Source organism: Camelus bactrianus, chromosome X (assembly GCF_048773025.1).
Source record: "Camelus bactrianus isolate YW-2024 breed Bactrian camel chromosome X, ASM4877302v1, whole genome shotgun sequence".
Lineage (NCBI taxonomy): Eukaryota > Metazoa > Chordata > Mammalia > Artiodactyla > Camelidae > Camelus > Camelus bactrianus.
The window spans coordinates 101,879,155-101,893,867 of record NC_133575.1 but is presented as its reverse complement, the minus strand read 5'-3'; the positions used below and the strand labels follow the sequence as shown (position 1 = coordinate 101,893,867).

Below are 14,713 nucleotides of genomic sequence, written 5' to 3'. Positions count from 1 at the left end.
TCCATGTTTTGGCTATTGTAAATAGTGCTGCTATGAACATTGGGGTGCAGGTGTCATCCTGAAGTAGATTTCCTTCTGGATACAAGCCCAGGAGTGGGATTCCTGGGTCATATGGTAAGTCTATTCCTAGTCTTTTGAGGAATCTCCACACTGTTTTCCATAGTGGCTGCACCAAAGTGCATTCCCACCAGCAGTGTAGGAGGGTTCCCCTTTCTCCACAGCCTCTCCAGCATTTGTCATTTGTGGATTTTTGAATGACGGCCATTCTGACTGGTGTGAGGTGATACCTCATTGTAGTTTTGATTTGCATTTCTCTGATAATTAGTGATATTGAGCATTTTTTCATGTGCTTTTTGATCATATGTATGTCTTCCTTGGAGAATTGCTTGTTTAGGTCTTCTGCCCATTTTTGGATTGGGTTGTTTATTTTTTTCTTATTGAGTCCCACACACCTTATTTATCCCTTCCCCCTTCCCCATTTGGTAACTGTAAGTTTATCTTCTATCCCACTTTGGTAACTGTAAGTTTGTTTTCTATCTCTGTGAGTCTGTTTCTATTTTGTAAATAAGTTCATATTTGTCATTTTTTAAGATTTCACATATAAGTGATATCATATGATGTTTGTCTTTCTCTGACTTACTTCACTTAGTACAGCAATCTCCAGTTCCATCCATGTTGCCACAAATGGCATTATTTCATTCTTTTTGTGGCTGAGTAATATTCCATTGAGTAGTATTCCACATCTTCTTTATCCAGTCATCTGTTGATGGACATTTAGGTTGTTTCCATGTCTTGGTTATTGTAAATACTGCTGCTGTGAATATTGGGGTGCATGTATCTTTTCAAATTAGAGTTTTGTCCAGATATATGCCCAGGAGTGGGATTGCTGGATCATATGGTAACTCTATTTTTAGTTTTTCAAGGAATGTCCATACTGTTCCCCGTAGTGGCTGTACCAATTTACATTCCTACCGACAGTGTAGGAGGGTTCCCTTTTTTACTTCACACCCTCTCCAGCATTTATTATTTGTAGACTTTTTGATGATAACCATTCTGACAGGTATGAGGTGATATCTCATTGTAGTTTTTATTTGCATTTCCCTAATAATTGGTGTTATTGAGCATCTTTCTATGTGCCTGTTGTATGTCTGTATGTCTTCTTTGGAGAAATGTCTATTGAAGTCTGCCTTAGAGGTAGTCTTGATAAATGCCTCTTTCTTGGGTGAACTACAGATATAACCAATGAAATATTTGAAATGAAGCATGGTATCAGCAAGTGGCATAAATATAGAAAATGTTGCCTTGTAATTACCACTCTAACAAGGGCTCCTTGTGTGGCCTTGAGCAAGTCATGGGAATCTTACTACCTCTGTTTCTCTTCATACAAGAGCAAGCAGCAGCCCTCAATTTGTAGGACTATTGGTTGTGGTTTACTACAAGGGTTTTATAAATGTTAGGGGTCATTTAATGCTGTAAGTCCTGTTAAATCCATTAAGGGTTCTACATACATTCAATTCCCCGAAGAAATGATTCATTCAACAAACATTTATTGAAACCTATTACTTGTTAGGCACAGGGCTCAGGACTGCAGAGAATATAGGGTTATGGAAGATGTGGTCCCTGCCTGACCTCTTAGTATGAAGCTGCTTGTGTTATGTGCCATAAGCCAGGTACAGACTAACCACTGAAATAGTCCATGGGGAGAGGCAGGGGCTGGGATTACATCCAGCTGTGGTGGTTAAAGATGCAGTCATGGGAGAGGTACTGTTTGAGATCTTCTTGGAGAGAGGGAAAGGAAGATATTCGAGGCAGAAAGGATAACCTAAGCAAAGACGAGAGGAAAAACTGTAGTGTGCATTTAAGGAGTTGAGGGTTAAGTCAGCCTGGATGAAGCATAGAGCTTGGCTTAAAAGTAAGTGAGGAGTTTGAATTTGATTTTATAGCTAGAGGAATCAGTCAGTTTTTAAGTAGAGAAATGAGAGCATCAGCCAATGCAGGTTGAATAGGTAGAACAAAGGAGACTGGCAAGAAGGGGGCTCTCTTGGGAAGCTGCTGAAGCATTGAAGGTATGAAATATAAGAATGTGAATTAGGTGGTGGCAGTGGGAAGGAAAAGCCAGTGATAGAGTTGATCCTGCTCAAGTCAACATGGTTAAGTACGAGGTGGGTGACATTCTACTTTTCTACTTTGGCCCACGGCTATCGTGTTCACCTTAATGTCATTAAAATTTTTTTTGTTGTTGGGGAAATAGTTGGGTTTTTATTTATTTATTTAATGGACCTCATGCATGCTAAGCACATACTCTACCACTGAACTATATGCTCCCCCCACCACTGAATTTTAAGTAAAGCTCTGCCGTATTTTTTTTGATTTGATGAATTTAATATACTGTCTTGTTTACCACTGTACCTTTAGTGCCTAGCACATACAGTACAAATCAGGAGCTTTAAAGAAGTTTATTGAATGAAATATGGGCTTGTTGAATCACTCTGAGAGAGGGTGAACAAATACGGGCTCACCTACAAGGTGCCCAGCCGTCTCTCCACCTGCATCTGTACTTCTGCCCCCAGTTCAGTGTTTACCTCAAAGTGGATAACCATTATACACACCCATGTGCCGACTTTCCTCACTCACCCACATTTTAACCTAGATTTGATGGCCCACAGACTGCTGATTTTTGTGAATTTAATTGTGTCTCTTAGCATTATAGAAATGTTCTTTGGCCAGGCACCTTGAACACTCTTCAGATGAAGCGTTTTGAGTGTTTTTACCCTATATATGGATTTTTTAAAAAAATTTGCCAAGTGGCCACTACTAAATATTATTTTAAAGTAATTAGTGAGGTGCCTCGTTAGCGCAGTAGGTAGCACATCAGTCTCATAAAGTAATTAGTGTGATAATCTAGTAATATTCAAGCATCATTTTTTGACCTTAAAATGTTTGAAATTGAATTTTACAGCAGATGGCTAGCTTGCAAATAATGGTATTCTTGGAAGCATGATTAGTGCTCACAAGGTCATTCTGAGTCAAATACAAGGTCATAATCTGCAAGAAAGGGTTTTGTGTAAAAGGTGACCACCTTGTCCAATAAAAATACATATTTAAAGTTTAGTTTTGATTTCCATTTCTCTGATAATTATTGATATTGAGCATTTTTTCATGTGCCTATTGATCATTTTATTTCTTCCTTGGAGAATTGCTTGTTTAGGTCTTCTGCACATTTTTGGATTGGGTTGTGTTTGTTTTTTTCTTATTAAGTCATATGAGCTGCTTATATATTCTGGAGATCAAGCCCTTGTCGGTTTCATCGTTTGCAAAAAAATTTTCCCATTCCATAGGTTGTCATTTTGTTTTACTTATGGTTTCCTTTGCTGTGCAGAAGCTTGTAAGTTTAATTAGGCCCTTTTGTTTATTCTTGCTTTTATTTCTATTGCTTGGGTAGACTGTTCTAGGAGAACATTTTTGAGATGTATGTGAGATAATGTTTTGCCTATATTTTCTTCTAGGAGGTTTATTGTATCTTGTCTTACGTTTAAGTCTTTGATCCATTTTGAGTTTATCTTTGTGTATGGTGTAAGGGAGTGTTCTAGCTTCATTGATTTACATGCTGCTGTTCAGTTTTCCCAACACCATTTGCCAAAGAGACTGTCTTTATTCCATTGTATATTCTTGCCTCCTTTGTCGAAGATTAATTGACTGTAGGTCCGTGAGTTTATTTCTGGGCTCTCTATTCTGTTCCATTGATCCATATGTCTGTTTTTGTACCAATGCCATGCTGTTTTGATTAGTATAGCTCTGTAGTATTGTCTGAAGTCTGGGAGAGTTATTCCTCCAGCCTCTTTCTTTTTCTACAGTAATGCTTTGGCAATTCTAGGTCTTTTGTGGTTCCATATAAATTTTATTATGATTTGTTCAAGTTCTGTGAGATATGTCCTGGGTAATTTGATAGGGATTGCATTAAATCTGTAGATTGCCTTGGGCAGTGTGACCATTTTAACAATATTGATTCTTCTAATCCAGGAGCATGGGATATTTTTCCATTTTTTTTAAGTCTTCTTTAATTTCCTTCATCAATGGTTTATAGTTTTCTGTGTATAAGTCTTTCATCTCCTTGGTTAGATTTATTCCTAGGTATTTTATTACTTTGAATGCTATTTTAAAGGGGATTGTTTCTTTACTTTCTTTTTTATGTTGATTCATTGTTAGTGTAAAGAAATGCAACAGATTTTTGAACGTTAATTTTGTAACCTGTTACCTTGATGAATTCTTTGATTATTTCTGGTAGCTTTTGTGTGGACCTTTTAGGGTCTTCTATATATAGTATCATGTCATCTGCATATAGTGACACTTTTACCTCTTCTTTTCCAATTTGGATCCCTTTTATTTCTCTCTCTTGCCTGATTGCTGTGGCTAGGTGGCAAATCAAAACTACAATGAGGTATCACCTCACACCAGTCAGAATGACCATCATTCAGAAGTCCACAAATAACAAATGCTAGAGAGAGAGGGTGTGGAGAAAAGGGAACCCTCTTACACTGCTGGTGGGAATGCAGTTTGGTGCAGCCAGTGTGGAAAACAGTATGGAGATTCCTCAAAAGACTAGGAATAGACTTACCATATGACCCAGGAATCCCACTCCTGGGCTTGTATCCAGAAGGAACCCTACTTCAAAAAGACACCTGCACCCAGTGTTCATAGCAGCACTATTTACAATAGCCAAGACATGGAAACAGCCTAAATGTCCATCAACAGATGACTGAACAAAGAAGTGGTGGTATATATTTATACAATGGAATACTATTCAGCCATAAAAAATGATAACATAACACCATTTGCAGCAACATGGATGCTCCTGGAGAATGTCATTCTAAGTGAAGTAAGCCAGAAAGAGAAAGAAAAATACCATATGAGATCACTCATATGTGGAATCTAAAAAAAAAACCAATACAAAACAGAAACAGACTCATAGACATAGAATACAAACCCCTTGTGGTTGTCAAGGGGGCGGGGGGTGGGAAGGGACAGACTGGGATTTCAAAATGTAGAATAGATAAACAAGATTATACTGTATAGCACAGGGAAATATATACAAGATCCTGTGGTAGCTCACAGCGAAAAAAAAATGTGTCAATGAATATATGTATGTGTATATATGTATGTATAACTGAAAAATTGTTCTCTACTGGAATTTGATACAACATTGTAAAATGACTAATTCAATAAAAAAATGTAAAAAAAAATCCAAAGAGCCTGAAGATAGAAAGGCAAAAAAACTTCTTATAGAGAGAGCTGTGCATTGACATTTTAAAAAAAAGTTACCTAGAGCCCTCAATAACTAGAACTTAGTGTAAGCAATCTGCTTTTTAAAAGAAATGGAAAAATAATAACCAATGGGAAAGTACTTTCAAGATGGATTTTTTAAAAAGGATCTCTAGGCTTATGAGAGCTGTATCTTGGTATTTGTGCAGTCAGCTCAATCTCTTATACCTTCTCCATCTTCATCTCCATTTTGCATAGTGATTTCTGTTTTTCCAAAACAGACAATCCTGAGGCCTTGGATGCAGTCCTTCGTAATCAAGATCTGATTCAGATTTGGGCAACTGCCTCTACTTTCAAAAACAAGAAAAGTACTGGAACGTGTTAGAAAAATGTTTCAATAAAGAAGAAAACTTAAAATGGTTTTAAGAATTCAGGAGCATTCAACTGATGTCATTGTTTACAATAATACCCATAATGGTGACTTGTGTATATTAATAGGCAACTGATGCTAAGGCAAGACCAAGACTCTCTTTCACTTTTCCAAATTCTTCAGGCCTCACCCTGGTGGCACATGACATTTACTCCATCGTTGAAATATTAGTGATAAAACATATTTAATCATATTTCACTGTTCCTCCCCCAAATCTTCTATTCTCCCACTAGAGAAAAAAGGGAAAAAATGACATTGCTTCCAAGTCAGATATTGTAGAGAAAAAGAAAGAGACAAAGAAATTTGAAGACACGTATTGAGAAAGGCTTTTCATTCTGAAATACTTTAGCTCCAATAATAATGTATTTGAAACCAAACCAGAATGAAGGTGTCATGAATAAAATAACATAGTAATGAAAGGGGGGGTGATAAGGAAAGCAATACTCCCCCAGAGAGAGAATTATTTGTGCCATTTTTATCATACATTTTTCCATTATAGAGTCCTCGGCTTTCCTTGAAGCAAAAATGAAGAGCTGTGATTAATTATGGCTCACAGATGTCTCATCTCCCTATCAAACTTGCTCCTCCTCCTCCGTAGCACTGCTAAACCCCTAGTGTAGGCACCTTTGATTTCTACCCCACTGTTTTCCTTTAATTTCTACCCCAGTAATGTCAAGTGCTAGAGCCCGTCCCAGCAACGTTGCCCAGGCCTCTGCAGTTGCAGGAGAGATAAGATACGCAAACTCCTTGCAGGCAGGCTCCTCATCCTGTGCTTCTTTGTGTCTTCCTGAGTAACCAGCACTCTTTACAGAGGTGCTTATTTACCAGTGTACTTTCTTTTATCAGGCATTAAGAACAATGCAATTCAACACAGTTTCCTCTTTACAGTGGTTGCCAGAGAGCTCAGCGCTACACTTAGGGCCCAGCTGAAGCGATTAACCTTATCTCGATTTTTGAAGTTTTTGATGTAATTATCGCCACCTTGTGCATTATATCACTCTTACTCTTTAGGCCCGTGATAATGGTGTTCTTGGAAATGTATCTTTCTTGTAAGTTATTTCCAAGCCTTTTTGGAAGAATAGAGTTGTATAACTAGTGAGAGAGCAAGGGAAGGGGCTGATTCTATTTCTGAATTTCTTATTAGCAGCTTATTAAGCTGTTTGAGTGTTTTTTATTTAGAGGTGTTAATGTATTGCAAGCATTACGGTATTGCAGACTACTGGGAGCCTGAGATTTAAATAGGCTGCCAGTGATACTCAGAAGTAAACTGAGTACTGCTGAGACTACTCTTGATCCAGAAAGGAAAGCGTCACAAATACTTGGAGCTCCTTAGCCAGGTATTGATTTTCTTCACAGTGAAAAGCAGAAAGTGTTGTACGAGATGTATGTTTCCTTACTGCATCACTGCAGGGTACAACTGATGAACTTTGTATCAGGTGCTTGCTTTGAGGTTTGGGAGTCTATCAGTACTTCACCTCTTGATTATCCATGTTGAAATGCTGTGGTCAACATTGGGTTGTTTGCTTATTTGATGTGAAAAATATTTCCCTCCTTTGAGCCCGTCTTTTTTCCCAGATATCTGTTTGGGGTAGGGAGTGAGGAGAAGAAGCAATGCTTTCAAGTGAGTGTTTCTTGAAAGGTTTCTGCAGTGAGATATTTATTGGAGAATCAAGGAGAATGTACTAGAAAATCCTTTAGCTGCTTGAATTTGCGCACATAGCAAACATTTAGAAAAACACCCTGGGGAGATTTGTAGAGCAAATGTAGGCAACATGTAATACAGAGCGCTTTTAAACTTACCTTTATAACTAAAGCACTACTTTGTAAACAGAAAATGAATGTTTCCTAGGAGTAGTAGAATAGAATTTTTTTTGCATGACCTGGACTGGCTTTTTTTTGGGTGGGGGGAGGTAATTAGGGCTATTTATTTTTTAAGTGGAGGCACTGGGAATTGAATGGAGGACCTCGTGCATGCTGAGCACACTCTCTACCACTGAGCTATGCCCTCCACCCGGCCTTCTTTTATATGACTGCTAACATCATTACTGAGGTCAGAGATGTGGAATTAAGATATTAACATCCCTTCAATATGACCTTTTAGAAACTGAATTATCAGCGACATAAGAAAATGCTTAGAAAAGTGGCTAAATCCATTGTTGGATAAGACAGCGTGCCCATGGTGCTGGGAAAGCACCCCCACAGTGTTGTCAGCTGACTGGCTTCACCTGGGAACTTGTTAGAAGTGGAAATTCTCGGGCCCCACCCAGAATGGCTGAATCAGAAACTCTGAAGGCGGATCTGACAGTCTGTGTTTTAAAAGAAGCCCTCCTGGTAATTCTGATGAACACTAAAGTTTGAGAGAAAACCGTAACAATCCAGGGAAGTATCAACAAAAGATAATGTTTCTCAGTTTCAGAATTCTCGGCACTCTGTAGTATTCCCTCAATGCTTTTTCCCTTTTTTCTACTTTTTTTTTTTCAAATGGCCTTGTTCCTAGGTTATTGTTTAGATTCAGATCTGGCGGAAAGAAAATGACAGCTGTTCTGGAAGACATATATCTTGGGGAAGCTTATTCTATTTCTCTCCCCAACAGTGCTTACAGGCTAGATACGGCTCTGGGACATACTGTACAAAGGAGCCGTTTACTTCTGTTTAACTCAACATTTCTCAAAATTCTTTCACCACAAAACTCTATTTTTGTGGAGTACATAATAACTTCTCTTGGAACAGGTCATCACAGGTAGTTGGGTAAGAATAACATTGGTGTCTAAATGTACGAAGCCAGAAAGAAAAAAAAATTACTTTAATTATTTGTTTATTATAACCCTTTGGAAGAATTGGTGACTTTTTTTTTATACCACGAAAGCTCTATTGTAGGTGTTGCTAGCTGCCACACGTGCTCATGGATTTTCAAACTTTTATATGCAGCAAGTGTGGGGACAGAAAGAACTTCTGTATGTATATATTTATTAGTTTTTTATGATAGAAATATATTAAATATAATATTCAGTACATAAATATATATTCACACGTGTTTCACATTTATGTAAATCAGTCTTAGCTTCTAAGAGACTGGCCTATTGAGATGAAAAACAAGAAAAATGAAAAGTGAGCTCAGATATTTATAAACAGTTTTATAATGAGATTTAATTTTATCATTTTACCAACTTATATAAATAATACTCAAAATCCCTTTACCATAACTAATCACTTGTTAGTATTTTAAGCACCATTAACATCTTCCCTTACAGCCTGTTATTTGTTTTGCTTTATCCTAACTTACCAGGAAAACAATGACTTGCCTGATTGCTTTTTGTCCTTTCAATATATGTTATAAATAAAATGTAACAGCCATTTGGGCAAAGTTAAAATAGAAAAATTACCAATGAAAAAATACAGTGCTCCAAACTTTTTCACAGAATAGAAACTACTTTGAATGTTTTGATTCATTATGATGCTAAAGTGAATTTTCGTTATGTGAGATCTTAAAGTAAGAAGCTTGTGTTGGTGAGAAAGTGTCTCTTGACTAGATAAACGAGTCTAAGCAGGCACTGTCTTATTACCAATTGTAAAGGGAGCAATAATTCCTTTCTCTTTTAAGTTGTTTGTAAAGATAAGACTAAAGCCTGGATCTGTTTCTTTGTCCTCTGCCTTTTCACCTACCATACCGCTGAGCTCTGGGAGCAGCAACTCTGTAACAATATCCAGTTCCAAGAAGAGAAGTGTCCTTGGTTTCTTTAACATTGTATATAAATATCCAGTTCCAAGAAGAGAAGTGTCCTTGGTTTCTTTAACATTATATATAAATTCCCTCCCTAAACATCTGATAATTTAAATTACAAACTCAAGGATTCCTCATATAATAATGCATTATCTTTTGTGGGGAGGTGAAATGGTAAAGCACAATTTGTAATCTGTCAGATTTTTTATACTAATTCACAGCAACCATTTTAGCTCTGTTGTAAGGAACTAATAAAAAGAAATGTAATATTTTTTACTCATTTTTCTTCCAAAGCATAGTAAATTTTACTTTTTCACCTTTATTCTTTCAAAGGACTTAAGAAGTATGTAGGGGCAGAAACTATTCCTAGGAAAACTGATGAACAGAATTGGAAAATAATTTAGCCGTAATCTAAAAGTAATTAGAATCCAGGACATTTAAATCCCTGTTTAGTCTTCTTTCTAATAAAATACTGCATTCATATTAAAAATTTAGATTTATTCCTGCTTTGTCTAGGAATAAATGCATTAGAAGTCAATATTAACTGCCTGTGACAGTCCAAACAATTGGTTCATTTCAACATTGGATTGATTTATTATCATCATTATTTTCCCTATCATATTGTCTTTAAAAATGTAAGTACACTTTTGGATTCTACATGTTCAGTTGTCCAGTCACTTATTATAAGACCTAGATTCCCTACTATATCATCAGCAAGTATCTAGAATGTTTTGGCTTTTAAAAGCTGTGGGAAAACCTCAGTGATAACTTAGATTGCATAGAATTGAAACATATTATTGTTTACCTGATGCATCCACATGTTGATTGACATTTGCAGTGTTTAGTATTATTTTGTGTATAATCTTTGCTTAACCAGAAATAAATTGACAAAATAGAAAAGAAAATAAACAACGTAACTCTTGCTCATCGGCAGGGCTGAAGCCCTGAAAGAGTCAAACCCTAGTTCCCAGGCCCACAGATCACCACCCCATGTTGCACCATCTCAAAGTTTGTCCATCCTCTGGTCATTTAAGTCCATTCCCCACAACAACTGAGCTTTTGATGGCATAGTCTTGTGAGGTGGTACGTGTGTGAATTCTTGTTTGACTGTGCTCTTTGCAGAACCAACACTTCAGAAGAACATTTCGTACTTCTTTGTGATAATGTTGATCTTTTGTCATTGCTCGGGATTTTCTCTGCTTTGTCATAGTGTTGAACTTGCAGCACTCAGACATTTATGGTCTGAGTAAACCTGCTTCTAAGTGGCACTGCCACATTTTGGAAAGATTCTTCTTTTAGAGCGGTGATCATAATAGTCACAAAATGCACATGACCGCCTCTTTCCCTGAGCCGCTTGCATCTGTCCGCCATGCCCGTGGGGTTCTGCAGGACTGTTACTTTGGCCAGGTTGTGATCACTTGTGCTCTCTTAACCCGACTCTCAGTTACATGACACAGCTTCTCCCAAACCAACTGGCACAATTCTGTTGTGCAAACATTTACTAAAAAGCTGTGCTAAGAGATGAGATGTTGGTACTGATTGTCGTGCTTTGGTTAGGACAAAAGACTTAATAATGCACAGAGAGCACTTTGACCGGTGCCCAGCCCATGGTTAATACACAATAAGGTTAGCTGTGATTATTCAGGTGGATGTGGTGTGTGTATGTATATGTGTGTGTGTGTGTGTGTGTGTATAATTTATATATATTTTAATATATATATATATATAAAAAAAACTGGACCTTCAGTTACCTGGTCTTATTCATTTTCAAGTCACCCAAGATCCCTAGGTACTTAACAAAAACATCCCATTTTCCATACATTTATCTGTTAAATAGTTTCTAGACATACCTAACAGCCAGTTGGTATGTAATCTTTATTAGAATCTTAAAGGGAAAATAGTGGCCCAAACATTAGAAATATTTGCACTAGCTCATTCCTCCGCTTAGCACATCAGGGTGCTGTGAGGCAATAGTGTACAGGTTAGGAATGTGAACTCTAGACTTGGAACACCTCGGTTCACATCCCAGCTTTGCCCCATTAGTTCTGTTACATTGTACGTGAGTTTCTACACCTCTCAGTACCCTGGTTCCTCAGTAGAACCCTGACCTAGGGTGTTGTGAAGATTAAAGGCGATAATGCATATAAAGCCCTTGAGCAGTGTTTGGCACGAGGTAAATTGACAATCAAGTCAGCTGTTAATTCAGGTGGACATGGTGTGGAAAAAAAAATGTCAACCAGATCACTGCGTTCAATAGGTCCCTCAGATAAGTTTTGTCATTATGACTCCTTTCAGGATATTAATGGAAAATACAATTTTGCAGGGGCCTTAACTTGGTCTCTAAATGTGTGGCAACAATTGTCATGTGCCAAGTAACATGCACTAAACCCGTATGCACAATTATTCTCTAGCACACTCATAAAGGCTCAGAATTAGTTCACATCTGAAAGGTCATTTGACCCGATACACTAGAGTCTAGTAGGTAAAGCCAAAGTAAAACCTGAAACAAAAGGAAACCAATTAAATGCTCCAGTCCATCTTTAGTAGAAAAAGCAAATGTGAGATGTTGGCATGCTGACCTTTTACATGGCCTCGTTTATTTTGGTTTGTCATTTGTCAAGTATTTTTCTAGAATGGGATTTGATTTATCTTACAGAAGAGACACATAAACTGGACTCTTTATTTCAGAAAGACATATTTTCTGAGGTTTTCTAATTTTATTCTGATTTTCAGGAAAGGTACAATGAAGCTAGAGTAGATGTGGTTTTTTTTTTTTCTTCACTGGAATAAAGATTCCACGAATTAAAAGGGACTGATTAGACCCAAGAAACCTTGTTATGCTTAACATGGAGGGTATATTCATTTTTAAGGAACACTGCATCCTTATAAGAGTACCATTCTCCCAGTAACTCTTGTTCCAGCTGTTAAAACGGACTTGAGGAGCACAATAGATTTTAAAACAAATTAACTTTTGCTGTCCTTTGCTTTACTTTTCCTTGTTTTAGATTTGGAGATAGGCATTCTTTGGCAGAGGTCATATTTCAGCTTCTTCTCTGTAAGGATATGAGACGTTTATGGTTGAGGGATTGATTTATTTTCAAACATAAAACTTGCACTTATCGTTTTATCTTCTTTACACAACCCCATTTCTAGTTACATTGTTTGTGGATGGCCTTGTTTAGTTCTTTAAATACCAGGAACAGTTTCATCATCATCAAATATTAACTGCTCACTGAAAGTAGAAGATGAGCTTAACAAGGTTGCTGTATTTACAAAGTTAGTCTGAGAGGATCATTTAAAAACATAATATTTTTTTAAAAGTAGTCTCCATAGTTTCATCTAGAACTTTGGTCAATTCCATGCACATCTCTGAAACACATTTTGGATGAAACTTAATATATTTGGTAGATATTCAGGCTAGGAGGAATAGATCTTTATTTTTAAAAGAAAAAGAATTTATATCAATAAATTTCTTCTTTTTATGTCTGCAAAAAAAGAAAACAAGCAGTAACTTGGCCTAATTTTCAGATGTTTTTTTAAAAGAATCACTTGACTAAAAACATCACTATTTAAATAGTCAATGTGTTTGGAGTTTGGAGTTTTCTTGGGAGATTTGTCTGATACTCTAAAATGCCTACAGTTTTAATAACAAGTTAGCACAAAGGTTTCAATAAGACTTTTGGTGATAAAAATATATTATCATTAACAAAATGTAGACTTAGTCCACGCGTTAGAGTATTTTTAATGGCAGTCCGTGTCACCAAGTAAACCTTTCTGCTTGGAAACTGCATATTTGGTATTAGTTTGATAGTTGGATAGGAGTGTGAGGAAAATGCTTATTTTTAATTGGATACACTTAGCTCTATTTGAGGTTTAAAACATGATTTCACACTTGTGAATTTAGCAAGACTCTGTAAACAACCATTTGGTATCATACTTTTAAATCTCTATCTGAAAGAAAACTTATGTGTTGCAAAAAATGTTCTGATTTTCATCTTTGTGCCTCTAATTTCAAAAATGCAGGGGTAAATCAGTAACTAAGTCTGCCGATTATAAAACGTGGCTGGCTGTAGAGCTGTAATTATTTAATTTATTCTTAGCAGCATAGTAGCTCTGAAAAGATAAATTGTTTAAATCTGAACAATAATCAATGCCTTTTGCACCTTATACTCCCCTTATAAGTTTGCAAGATATTTGTCTAAATTTAATTCTTCTTTGAAACTTTGTTTTTACTTAGAGACAGGAAATTTAATTTTGCCAAGTGGAAACCGCAAGGTTTAAGTTTCGTGCAAAACTAAGGCCCTCAGGGACTGAAGGGATTGCCAAGTACCTTCTTACTTCCCAAATTTTAGTGCCGTTAAAACTCACTTGAGACCTCTAAGTAATGGAAAACCCAAGGTAACTGGCATGATTTCAAGGGATAGAAGTCACAGTGTAGGAAAGCCAGTTAGACCGAGAAGGCTTGAACTTGTTATTTCCGAAGTTGCCTGACTGAAGCAAACAAAAGGAGAGAGCCTTTTGGGAGAATCTGGCAGAATTTACAGCTCTGGCAAAGGGCTTTGGGTGGAGGATTGTGGCATCTTTGTTGGTAGCAATCATAGGAAACATCTCCATCTCGTTAGCTTTGGGGAGATCAAGTAATGGGCACAAACGTTAAATGTCATTTCTACAGATGATCCAGTTCTTTGGAGCTCACGGTGTGCCATGGGGCTTGCTTTGAGCTTTAGTAGGAGGGAGTTGAATTAGATCAGTTTTTGCATAAGGATACTCTCATGAGATCTGTTCAAAAATGTTTTATGAAAAAAAGGGATGGTTTCTGTGATTGAACTATGTTGGGAAATCCCGAGTTAACAGAAGTCAGCAGGTGTCTTTACTGTCGGACATGTGAGAGAGAACCTTTTACTGTGCTCCAGTGGCCTGTTAATCTCCAAGAGAGGACTGTAGTGTGCCATCTTCCAAGTATTTCACCCGGAAACTCAGTTTCTGAGGCTCGTCTCTTGAGAATAGTGCTCTGTGGTACACACTCTGGCAGACACTGGACTGAATGATCTCTAAGAGCCTTTGCAGCTTTACTATTTAATGTTTCTGTGACATGTCTATAAACATAGAAGCTTCCCCAGTGGAATACAAGTTCATTCTTTCTGACCTTACTAATTCTGACTCTTTGATAATTCCCACGAAGGAGCCTGCAATCTTAATGAATAAAAAAATAAATTCAGCAGTGTATCTAGTAATGTATTCCTAAATGTTCACCGTTGCTCCTTTTGTGATAGACATATTCTGGAATGTGGGGCTGTCATGGA

At 37.1% G+C, this 14,713-nt stretch overlaps 1 protein-coding gene and 1 long non-coding RNA gene across 9 annotated transcripts in view; one reads left to right on the top strand and one right to left on the bottom strand.

Annotated features, from left to right (window-relative positions):
* Positions 1-14,713, bottom strand: part of LOC123612323 (uncharacterized) — a 155,342-nt gene that overhangs the window by 7,757 nt on the left and 132,872 nt on the right. The gene's annotated exons all lie outside the window — the stretch shown is intronic.
* The window catches only part of MBNL3 (muscleblind like splicing regulator 3), a 118,715-nt gene that overhangs the window by 62,780 nt on the left and 41,222 nt on the right, over positions 1-14,713 (top strand). The gene's annotated exons all lie outside the window — the stretch shown is intronic.